Raw genomic sequence first — 13,215 nt, 5'->3', positions numbered from 1 at the left:
AGCGTGCATCTTAGAGGTCAGACTGGAGCAGTGGTTTTCAGGCTTTTCCAGTCTGTGCAGTCCTGAAGTAGTTTCCTATGAACCCTTATACTTGCTGTGTAAGTCTGCTGCTTGACAGCCCCCCCTCCACCCTTTGCTCATCTTTTTTGGCTCCTTTAAAAGTAGTAGGGCGGGGGGGGCAGTCACTGGACTATATAATCACAGAAATGTCCTAAATAATTTTAAACTATATTTTTTTTAAATTCTGTGCTTAACTAAATGCCACCAAAATTATTCCAGAGTCAGTAAAACAGTATCAACTTTTAATAACACAAGAAAAAAGAAGCCACATTTAAAAATTGGTTTGTAACAAAAGTGAAAACATTCTTGTTTGAAACTGTCAGACCCAAACATCTTGATCAAATGAACAGAATCTTTTTTTTTTCCCCAGAAGAAAAAAGCATCAAATATGAAAGTTCCTCTGGGAAGCTGCTATTTTGATTAAATGCCACCTACTGAATAGCAAAGTGTTGTTCAGGAAAATTTTTAAGGCAGCTTGACTGAACACATGATCTCCACACTAGAAGGCATGTTAGTCTAATGAGATTGAGGAAGTTGACAGGCTAATGCAAAATATAATGGCATACCATTTCTCGCCCCTCCTGTACCTCAGATTAACTTTCTACTACAGGATACACAGGAATTCATTGTTTTCATGATCAACTCGAAAGCTGTCAAATGAAAGGATCATGATACAGAAGTTCTGCAGGAAAATTTTTACAAATACTTACAAAATAGAAAGGTAGACTTTAACACAGAGCGCTTATCGGAAAATACCACTCTCAGACACAGCCTTAGACAAAAAGCACAAGGTATAATTACATAAACACTTATTGACCAAGACCTATTTTCTTGGAAGATTTACTCTTTTCACTCTCTCTGCAAAAGAAGGACCAAAACCTCTGCAGAAAACACCACTTTCTTAAGTGTCAGAAATTGGTCCCAGTTCCTGTTTAACATGCCCCTTTCACTCTCTGCAAGGGTGTTGTGTAGCTTGCACAGGCTACAGCAACTCTCATCAGCATCTTAGAGGAAACAGGGAGCTCGAAGTTCAGCCTAAACAAATTAAGCAAAATCCTTGCAACACAAGTATGAGAGCAGACGTTTTTCCATCTTTGATGTGCCTCATACTAACTACTATTATTTTTCCTTTTGCAGCTCCCAAGTCTATTTATAAACTCCTGCTCCTGTGACCTTGCTCTTCTGTAAGCTACTGTGGTAGGTTGACCCTGGCTGGGCACTAGGTGCCCACCAAAGCTGCTCTATCACTTGCCCTCCTCAGCTGGACAGGGGAGAGAAAATATAAGAAAAGGCTCGTGGGTCAAGATAAGGACAGTTTAATAAAGTGAAAGCAAAGGTTGTGCGCGAAAGCGAAGAAAAACAAATTATACTATTCTCTGCTTCCCATCAGCAGGCGATGTCTGGCCACTTCCTGGGAAGCAGGGCTTCAGAACGCGTAGTGGTTGCTCCGGAAGACAAAAATGCCCCCATCTCCCTTTACTTAGCTTTTGTAGCTGAGCTGACATCATATGGTATGGAATATCTGTTTGGTTAGTTTAGGTCAGCTGTCCTGGCTACATCCCCTGCCCAGATCTTGCCCAGCCCCAGCCTGCCGTTGAGGGGGGTGAAAATGTTGAAGACACAGCCTTGATGCTGTGCCAGCACTGCTCAGCAGTAGCCAAAACACTGGTGTGTTATCAACACCTTTCTAGCTACCGATGCAGAGCACAGCACTACTAGGGCTGCTATAGGGAGAATTAACTCCATCTCAGCCAGACCCAATACAGCTGCACTACCAGAGAGACTCTGAATGTACCCAGGAAGGCTCCTTTCCCACAGTGTTAACTACTCAGGTACCTTCAAATAGCTAATAAGCATGCTTAATGAGCTGTAACACCCTATTCATGGATAAGCCTGGCTTTTCTACAAATATTCTTCTAGCTCTCTGAACTTGACTCATGTATCTTCCCCTCTAATTCCATATTTACAGAACTAATTACTCCAATTGCATTTTGTTGCTAGCCTGTGCCATGTCATACAAAATTCTGGACAGAAGGAATGGGCTCAAACTGATGAAAGCATTAGTTTTGCTACCTGGTATACTCTAGTATAAAAATCAATTCTTGAAGCTGAGTAGCTTCCCTGGGGACTGTAGTTTCCTTTTTTCCTAGGAAAGGACTGCTTTTAGAGTGTTCAGATGACTGTTCTAGGCTGATAAATAATAAGAAAAATCTCCTTAACCTCTACTTAAATTTATAGCAAGATTCTACATTAGTGTTTTCTTTTGTGCTAGGAACTTGACCTGTAAGGATATACAAAATTGCTGCTGCTGCTCAGCAGAGAGGTAATGAAATTAAACCCTAGCACTAAACACGTAGAAATACTTTGTTAAAAAAGCAAAGTAGAGCAAAAAGAAACTAGTCATTGGGTGCATGATCGTTTGTGAGCTCAGTGTATTCAGCAGAACTTGAAAGCACAGCTTTCACATTTGAAGCAGAGGCTGCTACCACATGGAGTAAAGGAGGAACTGGTAAAAGAATGCAGTAGTTACCTTGCAGAGAGGCTCACTACGAGAGGGAAGTGCAACAGGCTCCTCAGCGGCTGTGTGTCAGATCGGAGTCCCTTTTGCTGTGATACCTTTCCAGGGCTGGAGAGCAGTGGCTCAGAACTGACAAACCGGCAAATTCCTTCTGCAAGGCTGTGTGTTAGGATGCCAGTTCCGACACAGGGTCTCTAGGTCTGCCTCTGCCTGGAAGAATTGTCTCTCTGTAGGCAGAGAAATGTGAATGGCAGGCTTTGCATGGAGGTCTAAGAAGGCTTATTCAGTAACAAGAGTTGTTAAGCTGTCTGAAAACCAGACACCAGTCATGAGGTAAAACTTAAATAATTGTTTTGTATCTCAGTGCATTGGTCACTACACTTTGCTTAGAGGAATGTGCAGGTGTCTCTAACTTGAAGGAAGCAGAAGTCTACCTTGTAAAAGTTTGGGACCAACATACATTCAGAATGCAATCTGCAAGGTTTGTCCCCTTCATGCCAGCTATGTAGCAACAAACTAGTACCAGACCCTGTGTTCAGATCATTGGCAGAATTACCAGTGAAAAAAAATTGGTCAAAGTCAGTCCCATGGCTTGTGTTTTATTCTGCACAACTGAAGAAGTAACTCAGAGATTGAATCCATCTTAAAATCCATCCTAAATGCACAGATGACAAATGTATGACTAAATACTTAATGTAGACATGCCAGGCTCTAGTGGTATTTTTGTTTCTATTTAAGTTCTTATCCTCTTTCATTTCCATTCAACTTTTATTTTCTATTTTTATTTCATATCATTTTCTCCAGTGAGATGAGAATAAAGATGAAAAATTCAAACAGCCTGCCTTTGCCCAATACAGGCATTCCTGCCAGAGATATTCAGAACTCTTCCTTTCCCACACACCTATTTTGTCCATACAGACCATAAATACAAAACTATACTTTACAGCCTTGTAGCTTCTGCCCGAGCTCCAGACATTATCTGGTTTGTGGGTCTCAGCAGTAACATGGGCAGCCTTAATTCTGAGCATCTTTTGTGTTGGCACCTTCCTCTCTGAGCGTCACCAGGTGGCAGTACGACAGAAGGGCTTTCAAGGTCTGCTGTTAACATGAGACAGCAGAAATCATATATAGCGCAGGTACACAATTCATGTTATAATTGCAGCTTCCATTTCTTTTCCTCAGTCTATCTTAAATGATGAGACAGGAGAGTATCACAGCACAAAATATAACGACTTACTTTCCTGTTTTTTTACTTTCAGCAATTTGAGCATTTATAGGATTACGTTTTCATACTCCCACCAGCCTCTGGAATGGACAGGTTTCAGTTGGGCACCCAGCAGAGAAGCCACTTGGAAAACAGTGGTCTACTTTGACCCTCTCACTCTAGGGCACAGATTATAAAAGTGTCTGCATGTAGCAGAGTAGATAAAAGATTGTGAATGAAAAATGGACTTTTGGGGGGAAGCAAATTACTTGTAAATTGGGTCAGCTTTGGCAAAGGAAAAAGAATAAGGGTTATTTAATAGAAGGCGGTTTTTTCAATACTTTCAAAATTAAACTAGTTGATGTTCTGTTTTGAAAAGGCATTTTTCATTTAAACATTGAACAAAAATATTAGTAAGGCTAAATAAAGCATAACATAAACCAGAATATCTCAAGACAAATGTTATTTGTGGGGAGTTAATAATTTTTAGAGGGTTATTTCATTGTTTTTAAACAAAAAAATTCCTATTCATACAACTTCAATGAACAGTTCAGTTCTGTCTCTGTAAATCCAGTAATATAGAACTTTTCAGTACATGTTTTTTTCCCAAGCTATAAATTCCCTGCAGAAACACAAGGTTAGGAACTGTCTTGCTAAGCATTTAGAACCATGGGGGTTTTTTGGTGCTACAAATTTCTGATTTTCAAATTAAGTATCTCTATGCAGACTCATTACGTTGCAGCTGCTATGAGTGGACAACCTCCACAGAAGATCGTATCTGAGAAGACATCTGTATAAATACACAGTTGCATAGTCCAAATAAGTCTGCTCCACATATTAATACTGGGGCAGGGAAAGGGAAGAAGTATTTGTCATCTTCCAGGAAACAAGTATCCTTGTAAACACGATGCTGACTACCAAAATTAGGACCACTTTTATTATGATTTTATCTGCTCTAAACTGAATGCTGATTTTAAAAGACTGTGATGCATAAGTTATTTTTTTTACCCCATGGAAATCCTGACATCATTATTTAAAAAACAAAAATGCTTTTCACATTTTTGTGTTACATTTTGATGCAAAAATATTTACAGGAAGAAATTTTCAGGTCACATTTTTACTTAATAAGTAATATTACATATATTAAACCCATTTTATTGGGCATTTTTCTTCCATACATCATGAAAAGTTTATCACAGAGGTCAGTATTACAATCTCCATTTTGCAGGCTGGAAACAGTGACATTAAGAATTGGAAGGACATACCCAGGGCCACATTGCTAGCCAGTGTCAGAGCCACAGATATTACCTGGGCTTCCAAATCCCAAGTCCAGAAGTCATTAATAATTACAACTCTATTTTAATTTCATTATTTTCTCCCCCTCTGCTTAAAATGATTTGAAACAGAAGAAAAATGGGTCAGTGTTAAAATAACAGCACATTTGAAATTTTTAGCTCCCTTCATTTTTCACCTAGCCTCCAGTTTTCACCCTAGTTTCATTTTGAATCAGATCTGCCTAAATGACTTATTTTTCCCTGAGACAGCAGGAGGAGGTACGTTCCTGAGGATGCCAGCCTCAGTCCCCAGTGTCTAAAATATGCGTGCACTGCTCTTTGGTTCCTGCCACTAAAAGAAAAAAAAAAATCCATTCTGCAGAGATAGCATTTAAGTTTTAAATAATGCATTTCTTTATCTCCTCTGAGTCAAGGACCTCATTTCTTCTAGGCCCATAGATGACAGATAGGATAAGTGATTGCCCAGGTTACCGTGTTTTAATGTGGCTGATTCATGAGGTCCTGCAGCTCCTGACTAAAGGATATATTGCTGCCACTGTTCTCAAAGGTGCAGGGAAGGTCTGGCGTGTAGAGGAACAGATGAACAAGGGAAAAATCAGTAATTTCTCCAGGCTTTCACAACCCACCTGTCCCAGGAACGTCAGAGAAACTCAAACGGACAAATTTTGTTGGGAGATCTGAGTGAGAGCAGACTGATGTCAGGATACAACTGGAGGCATAACTGTGTAGATAATGCAATCAGAATCAGAGACCTGGGCTGGACAGCACAGTTAACTGGGACTTGATCATGTAGCTTCCTTCAAAGTTTGAGGCTCTATGCTTTGCTTACATAATGCAAAATCCAAACAACGTGAACTACTCCAATAAATTCTCATCCAGCAGGTCAGTTAACCATGTATTTTGATGTGAAGCATGTGAGTAGTCTCTCATGGTTTAAGTTAAGCCTTTAAATGTTTTTCTGTACTGGAATCAGGAAATCAGGTTCAGGGAAAATCAGAATTCATTTCATAGAGAATTTCTGAGAAGAATCATCCATTTGAAAAAGGCAATGATGAAGGGAAGACCTTCAGCTGCCATTTCCCTGATTTGAAAGGTTTGACTGCAGTAGCAGCCCTGTTAGACCCATAATGATCTGAAAGTGATAGTGAGGCAAGGGTTGGAGAGAAAAGTAGCATTTTGTTAGACCAACAGCTATAGCAGCAGAAAATAGGCTTTTGGACAGACTCACAAAAATGCTGGATGGAAGGGACCTCTGGAGGTTACTTAGGCCAGCCTTCTGTTTGGAGCAAAGCTAGCACCAAAACCAAGCTAATCTAGCAATCTTGAAAACCTTTGAAGACCGAGGTCTCACCTGCTCTGTGGGTATCTGCCCCAGTGCTGCACCACCCTCCTGGTGAAAAAGTTTTTCCTAGGCTCCAATCTGAATTTCTAAGCTGAAACTTGGGAGAATTGCTTTTTGTTTTAGCATGTGCCACTACCAAGAAGTATTTGGTTTCATAGACTTTGAAACTGTCCTTTAACTAGTCCTGGGTTGCTATTAGATCCCCCCATTAGCCTCTTTGCCAGATTAAGCAAGTCTGTCTCCCTCAAGCCTTCATTGTAGGTGATGCACCCTAGTCTTCAACCATCTGAGTAGCCCTTATTCAGATGTGAAACAGATTTCAAGCCAAGTACCACTTGGGAACAATTTGTTTGTATGTACCTTAATTATGTTACTCAGTATATTATCTGGCTATGAGACACAAGTTACAGTGTCATTGCCATTCTGTTTCAGATTGGAAAACATCTACTAGACCTTGTATGGAGCAGAAAAAAATAATTCAAAATCTCTGATCTGCTCTGGGGTGTCTCCAGTAGATTTTGCAAAGATAAAAACATTTCTGTCTGCCTCATTAATAAAGCTATCATCTAGGCACAAATTTAAGGTAGGCACTGGTTGTCCATACAACTAGTATCCATTCTGTATGTAATTTATCTCCTTACCCTGTGAAAGGCAAATGAGATGCAAGACTTGGAGCCACCCTGTTTCAGTAAGCCTATGTTTGCCTTCATTACTGAAGAAAACTTTGCTTGCAGGCATGTTTAGGAATACTGCAATAGCAAGAGAATTTCTGGGATTTAAGGGGGCATATAATCTCCATTCCTGATGTTGCTCTTGGTGTAATAAGGATGATACCACAAAGACTAGTACTGAACAGAAAATATATAAAATTAAATAAGAACTAGGAACATGCTTTGTCCCATTGCTTATAAAGTTTAGAGAAGTCTAGAATCTTTGAATTTATAAGAGATGTGTTGTTTTTAAGAAAGTTTTTACAGTCATAATCTAAGTCTTGCCCGCCTCCAATGTATGAAGGTGCGTCACAAAAAAAAGTTGGAAATCTTTATCAGATCATTCAGAATTGTCTAGCCATTCTTTTGTCACCTCTTGCACTGCCTAATAACTTCTTGAAAGTCAGAAATTTCTGTTAAAGTTTTTGCTTCTCAGTATAGGGCACACCCTCGACATGGTCAGAGATCACTATTTATGACAAAACCAGAAAGGGCACTTCAACATCTCTGATGTTTGTCAAGTATAAACAAAAAAAGGGAAAGAAAACACTAAGTCAAGCTTTCTTTATCTACTATGAACAACAGCATACAATTCTCAAAGTGCTTTTGCAGGTCACTTAAGTAAAATACCTATTCTTCCTACTCACAGGGCACTCTTCTGAATAAAGTCAAATGATTTTCAGGTATTTGCTACAATAGTAGGAGAGATCTTTCAGGGACATAGGTACACTTTGTGCATGTTCATCACTGCAGAGGAGAAAAAATAAAAGCCATCTTTGGCTGCCAGCAGTATCACTGCTTGGTAAGTTTCTTGCCCCACTGAAGTCTACAATAGCTGTGTTATAGCCTTCTCTCCAGCTGTAGCTGCTGTCTAGAGATTCACTCTTACATCCTGAAATCAAAGCTTAATTACTCCTGACCTATTTGTGGAACGTGACTAGATGGGAAGGAACAGTGACTGTAAAAGAATTATAAAGAAACCCAGAAATTGCCTAGTTTCACTCTGTAAAACATTCAAAATAATTTTTGTTTACAGTCTCCACCTTATCCCGCATTCCTGAATGTAATTCCATCAGATCATAGTTCTGTCCTCTCTTAGGAGTCTTGATGTGTTTGGCATATTCACTGCCTCCTCCAGGAAGCATTACCCCTGGGAAGCCCAAGATGCCATTAGGCTTATGCATTTTCTTAATTTTCAGCCAAACCTAAAGAAATTGCTCCATTTCTTATCTTTTGGCCTTAGATAATCCCTGAACTAAAACTTCTCCTGAACTATTAATTTTTCTCAAAAATACTTTTGAGCATCCAGTTGTTTCAGAGCTGCTCTAGAACACCTGCACAGCCTTCTCCATACTGCAACATCAGCTTACCTGGTACTAGAGAGGCCATCTCAAAAGGAGAATAGAAGAATTCTCTCTTCATGGTCCGGATATTTCTTGCTCTGTCTCCTAAGACTGTCAGTAAAACCACTGGTTACTGGCAGCTGAAAGACCAGTGGCCCTTTTCACCTGGAAAACCAGATGGCATCATCATCAAGAGGTTTGAACTGGTGATCACTTAGCCTGGAAGAAAGGGTCATATCAAACTGAAATTCCTTCTGGTCATTAGATACTTGAAAAGTTGTCAATATATGCCAAATCTTCTTCAGCAGAATTCCCACAGTTCCTGTATACATAATTATTCTAGCTTGCCTTGCAGAGGCAATGCTGCTGCGGTTATTCATCTCGAAATGTACACCTTCTTGTTTCTTTGGACCCTTTTCCATCAACTCCATTTTATACCATATGAGAACAGATTGTAACCAAAGTTGCAATCTAAATAAACTGGATCTGGATTTCAATGGTGCCAAAGTCCGGGGTGATTAGATCTTGGGCTTTGATCCAGATGCATCTTGCTGATGAGTAAAGAAAATACATCAATCAGCTAGTTACAACAAGTCCTTGGCCTGCATGTGGAAGCAGAAGATGAGGAGGAGGAAAAAAGGATATGCCGTGTAATAATTGGTAGGTGACAGCATGCTATGTGCGCAGCCTGGGGAAACAGAGATCCATTCAACTCCCCCACAGAGATTCAGCAACTTCACTAGCCCACGCACTCTTTCGTCTCAAGCACCCAACATGTTTCATAGCCTCCAGCCATCAGCCTTGGCGCCAACAGATGAATCATATCTTCTGTGAGTGTCCCTGCTGCACTAACTTATTATCATCCTTTGCATTTAGATAGCACTTGCCAGTCCCAGGTCCCAAAACACTGCATGGAGTTGGATGGGATCTGGGACTGAATATCCTGCTTGTAGCCATGGGAAATCAGTTGGCATTAAGGCTGGAGGCTATGCCTCCCCACTCTCCTTAAGTTTTCTAATCCCTAGGCCACATGACCTTCCTTCATTATGTGTACTTAGCCATCAATGGTAAACACTTGTGATATACAGAAGAGTTTTTCTATGTTCCGAACAGGCAGCAGATAATTAATGAGCACGTTTATTTTTAGATTCTTATACAAGACAGATAGTAGCACTTCTCTAGTACTTGGTTAGTCAGCTGATTTCTATTTTCTAGCCTTGTAGATGCTTAGTGGTCCATGATAGACTACCATTCTGGATTTGGACAAGCAGAGAGAGATAACCATGAGAGCAGTGGTTTCCAACAACTGGTACACACCTTGACATTGGTATCTCAAGCCATCAGGAATGCTCCTCTTGCCTTAGGTCACTCAGTCATAAAAGTCTTATTGCCTACAGCCCAGCAGCTTCCTAAGTCTCTCTGAGAAGCCTGCTAAATTAGGCCACCTTAGCCTAGCTCTGGAATGGGATGACCAGCAATGGCTATTTGCTCCCTAAAGGAAAGGGAGGGACAGCACAACAGTGTAGGGCATAGTCCCCACAGTACCTGAGTGAGATAAGGAAGAAAGACTTAGAAACAATGGTCAAGTTCAATCAGGAGTCCAGATCATCAAACACATTCATGATGATGAAGCAGGTCTAGGGTCAAGTGAGGAAAACCACGCACAGCTCAGTCAGAATTAGGTTGGATGAAAGTTACCACTATCAGACACAATCTAGCAATTGTTAGGTAGATCCACAGCAACAAGGGAGGTACAAGGTCAAGCTGAGAAAACAGTCCACAGATCACAATCAAGACCCATACATCAGTACAGCTGAGCTAGAGATCAATATTCCTACAAGACAGCTCAGGCTGGAAATAAAGCCCCAAGCCTGGGCTTAAGTGGAGCTCCTGGGCCTATGGGCAGAGGGTGTGGGTAGTGGCCATGTGAGGCTGATCAGGGCTGTTAAGGCTATTAATGCACTTCAGGGCCACAACATAAGTTTCTATAGTCTTTGCAGAGTGTGCTTAGGTGCAAGAATGACTCTGCTGCTTGCTGTGATTCCACTACAACTCCTTCTGCACCTCTATGCAAGAATTTTTCTGGTATCATTATCCTAGGTTTTCATAGCAAGGACACAGATGAATCGTGTTGTGAAGCAGCAGGCAGACATTACTCGGAATTGCTGGTGCAAGGATTCAGTCTGAGGCTCAGCACACAACTTCGGGTACTCTCAAGCTGGGGAGCCTACCCAGATGCCTTTTCTAGCACTTCTGTCTAAATTCTCTTATCAGGGTGTTTTCAAACTCCCCTCGAGGATACTTTTGCTAGGTGAGAGGGGACAACAAGTGTCAGAACTGTATCTCTATTTTCCTCAGTTCTATCACCCCTGTACTTACTAGCTTTAATTTAGCAATGAAATATGGGGCTAATATATTCCCGGTTGGACTGGGCTAAACTAGGATCCCTTTTTTCTACTATGTGACTGCATATTCAGGGAGAGATCTGACGCAAATACAGCAAAGTAAAACTTTCACAGATTATTCCTTCTTTCTTCACGTCTTTACAATCCTTCAAGTAAAATTACTGCACTGAAATAATTGTCCCTAGATGAACTACCAGATGAACTTCAGTATACTTCAATTATGTACTCTTCAGATTGCAATTACTGTCCTCCACAAGCAATTGAAGTCATCAATACCATTGCCATTTGGAAGCAACATCTGAGTCAGACAAAACCTGATGTAGGGAGAATAAGTTAAATCAGCCATTACTCAACCTTTTTTCCCTCCTGCATCACCACGGACTACTCTGAGCTCTGTCACCTTTTACATATGGGCTTTTCATATAGAAGGGTATATGTTCAAAAAGCCTCTTGCTAGGTATGTATGTTGAAGGGGCAGCTGGCAGTGGTGTGGGACAGATGCAGGTGAAGAGCTGACTTGGGCTACAGAAAAAATGCATTCCCAGCCCTACTCCATGGGCAGGGCCCCTGTGGGAGGTGGTTCTGTGGGGTCAGTACAGCTGAGGAACACACGCCCTGAGAAACTAGCTGTGGGATGGGAAGGGGCTGTGAAACTCACAGGAGAATTAAGGTAAATACAAACCATTGAGATATGTTGTCCTAATTATCCTGCTCAGTCCAAGTAGTTCAGTACACAAGCTTCAGGGATTAAACATTCCCATAGAGTCTGGTTCCTTCTAGACACTTGCTAGGCTACCTTTCTATTGGAGCTATTCTCAGTGTTTCTTTCAGGCAGTACTTCTTTAAATTGTCAGGGCATTGCAGCTAGCATGAAACCACTTGCTGGAGGTGATTTCTTTTCTCTCTCAGCTGGCGTTTTGTTATAGCTTTTTTATTTTCCCCCCCGACAAATAGTTTATTTGCCCCAAAGAGCACATCTGAAAAATTCAGGTCTGAATTTATTGTGTTTAAGCTGTGGGAAAAAATAGGAAATTTCCAACTTAAAAAAAAAAAAAAAGTTTCTCTACTGAAAATTGTTTTAAGAAGGGCTGAAAATGTTTAAGTCAAAGCAAAACATTTCAAACAGGATCAAATTGAATGTTCCTCTTTATACTGAGTACTTTTTTATTTAACCCCCGAACCTTCAAAGTTAGCATTTAGCATTGAACTTGGCTGTTAATTGTTTGAATGTTTTCATTTTACCCATGAACATGATAATTATTTGTATAGGTCCCTATATAATGTCTTTCCCCAGAGGGGAAATAAGCTTTCATGGGAAGTGATTTAGCAGGATGAAGTGTCCCATGTTTCCCATGAGGTTAAAAGTTCAGTTAACTTTATCTCTTGTCATGTTTTACTATATACACCTTTTGGCTTCCTGCTCAAACTGCAAAATGATGTGTATAAACAGCATCAAAGCAGACAAGTAATCCTAAAAACATGGAGAGAGAAAGACTTCTGTTAAATGATTGGTAGGAGTGACTTTTTGATCCAGGGACTGACATTGGGCAGAAAGGCAGAAGCATAACTTCCCTCTGCTGATGTTCTTGCTGGCTTACTCACAGTATCAGGATGCTTGCTAAGCTTGTTGGCCAAGGGATCACCAGTTAGCTACTCTTCACTGTGCTGAAGCCCAGCTAATACAGATGATTAGTGGGGAGATGACTGCAGGAACCTGTGTATTCAGAAGAGAGACAACTGTTCAGATGCCACTTCTAGTCTCATTTATAAGTGTGTAAATCTGGGACGGCCACCATGAACTCAGTGATTTACAATCACTTCTAAGTAGCTGGTTCCACCAGCAGCTAAAGCAGCTAAAGGTCCAAAACATCTTAGCCATTGCTGCAGCCTGCACATTGAGAAGTACAGCCTCTGTAAAGGGCCAGAGAACCTCTTCCACTATTGGAGATATGACTTGATGGCCAGTATTCAGTATGACGGATCTTCCTGGCAGAGGAGGAAGCTGCCAATCTCAGATGCTTTTTGTCAATGCAACTCAGCAATACAAACCTGCAGGGTGATACTGCAGGGCATGCATGTTGCTAGGGAAGTATTTACCCCCTTTTCTACACTGCAGAAGAACCTGCTAGGGAAATGGGGATGGTGAGGAAGGAGGTTGTGCTAAGAGCAGCCCAGGGGCAGGATGTGCCGATTACTCGGATTCAATTTTCACCCAAGTATCTATTTATAGTTTATAGATACTATTTAATAGTATCTAACTGTTTCATAAAATGTTTGTCCTCCCCTCTTCCCCCCCCCCCCCCGTTACTGACTGCAGACTTTGCCTCCCACCCAGGGA

This window comes from Harpia harpyja, chromosome 10, assembly GCF_026419915.1.
Source record: "Harpia harpyja isolate bHarHar1 chromosome 10, bHarHar1 primary haplotype, whole genome shotgun sequence".
Lineage (NCBI taxonomy): Eukaryota > Metazoa > Chordata > Aves > Accipitriformes > Accipitridae > Harpia > Harpia harpyja.
The sequence above is the reverse complement of the archived record's forward strand: the minus strand, read 5'-3'. Positions refer to the sequence as shown.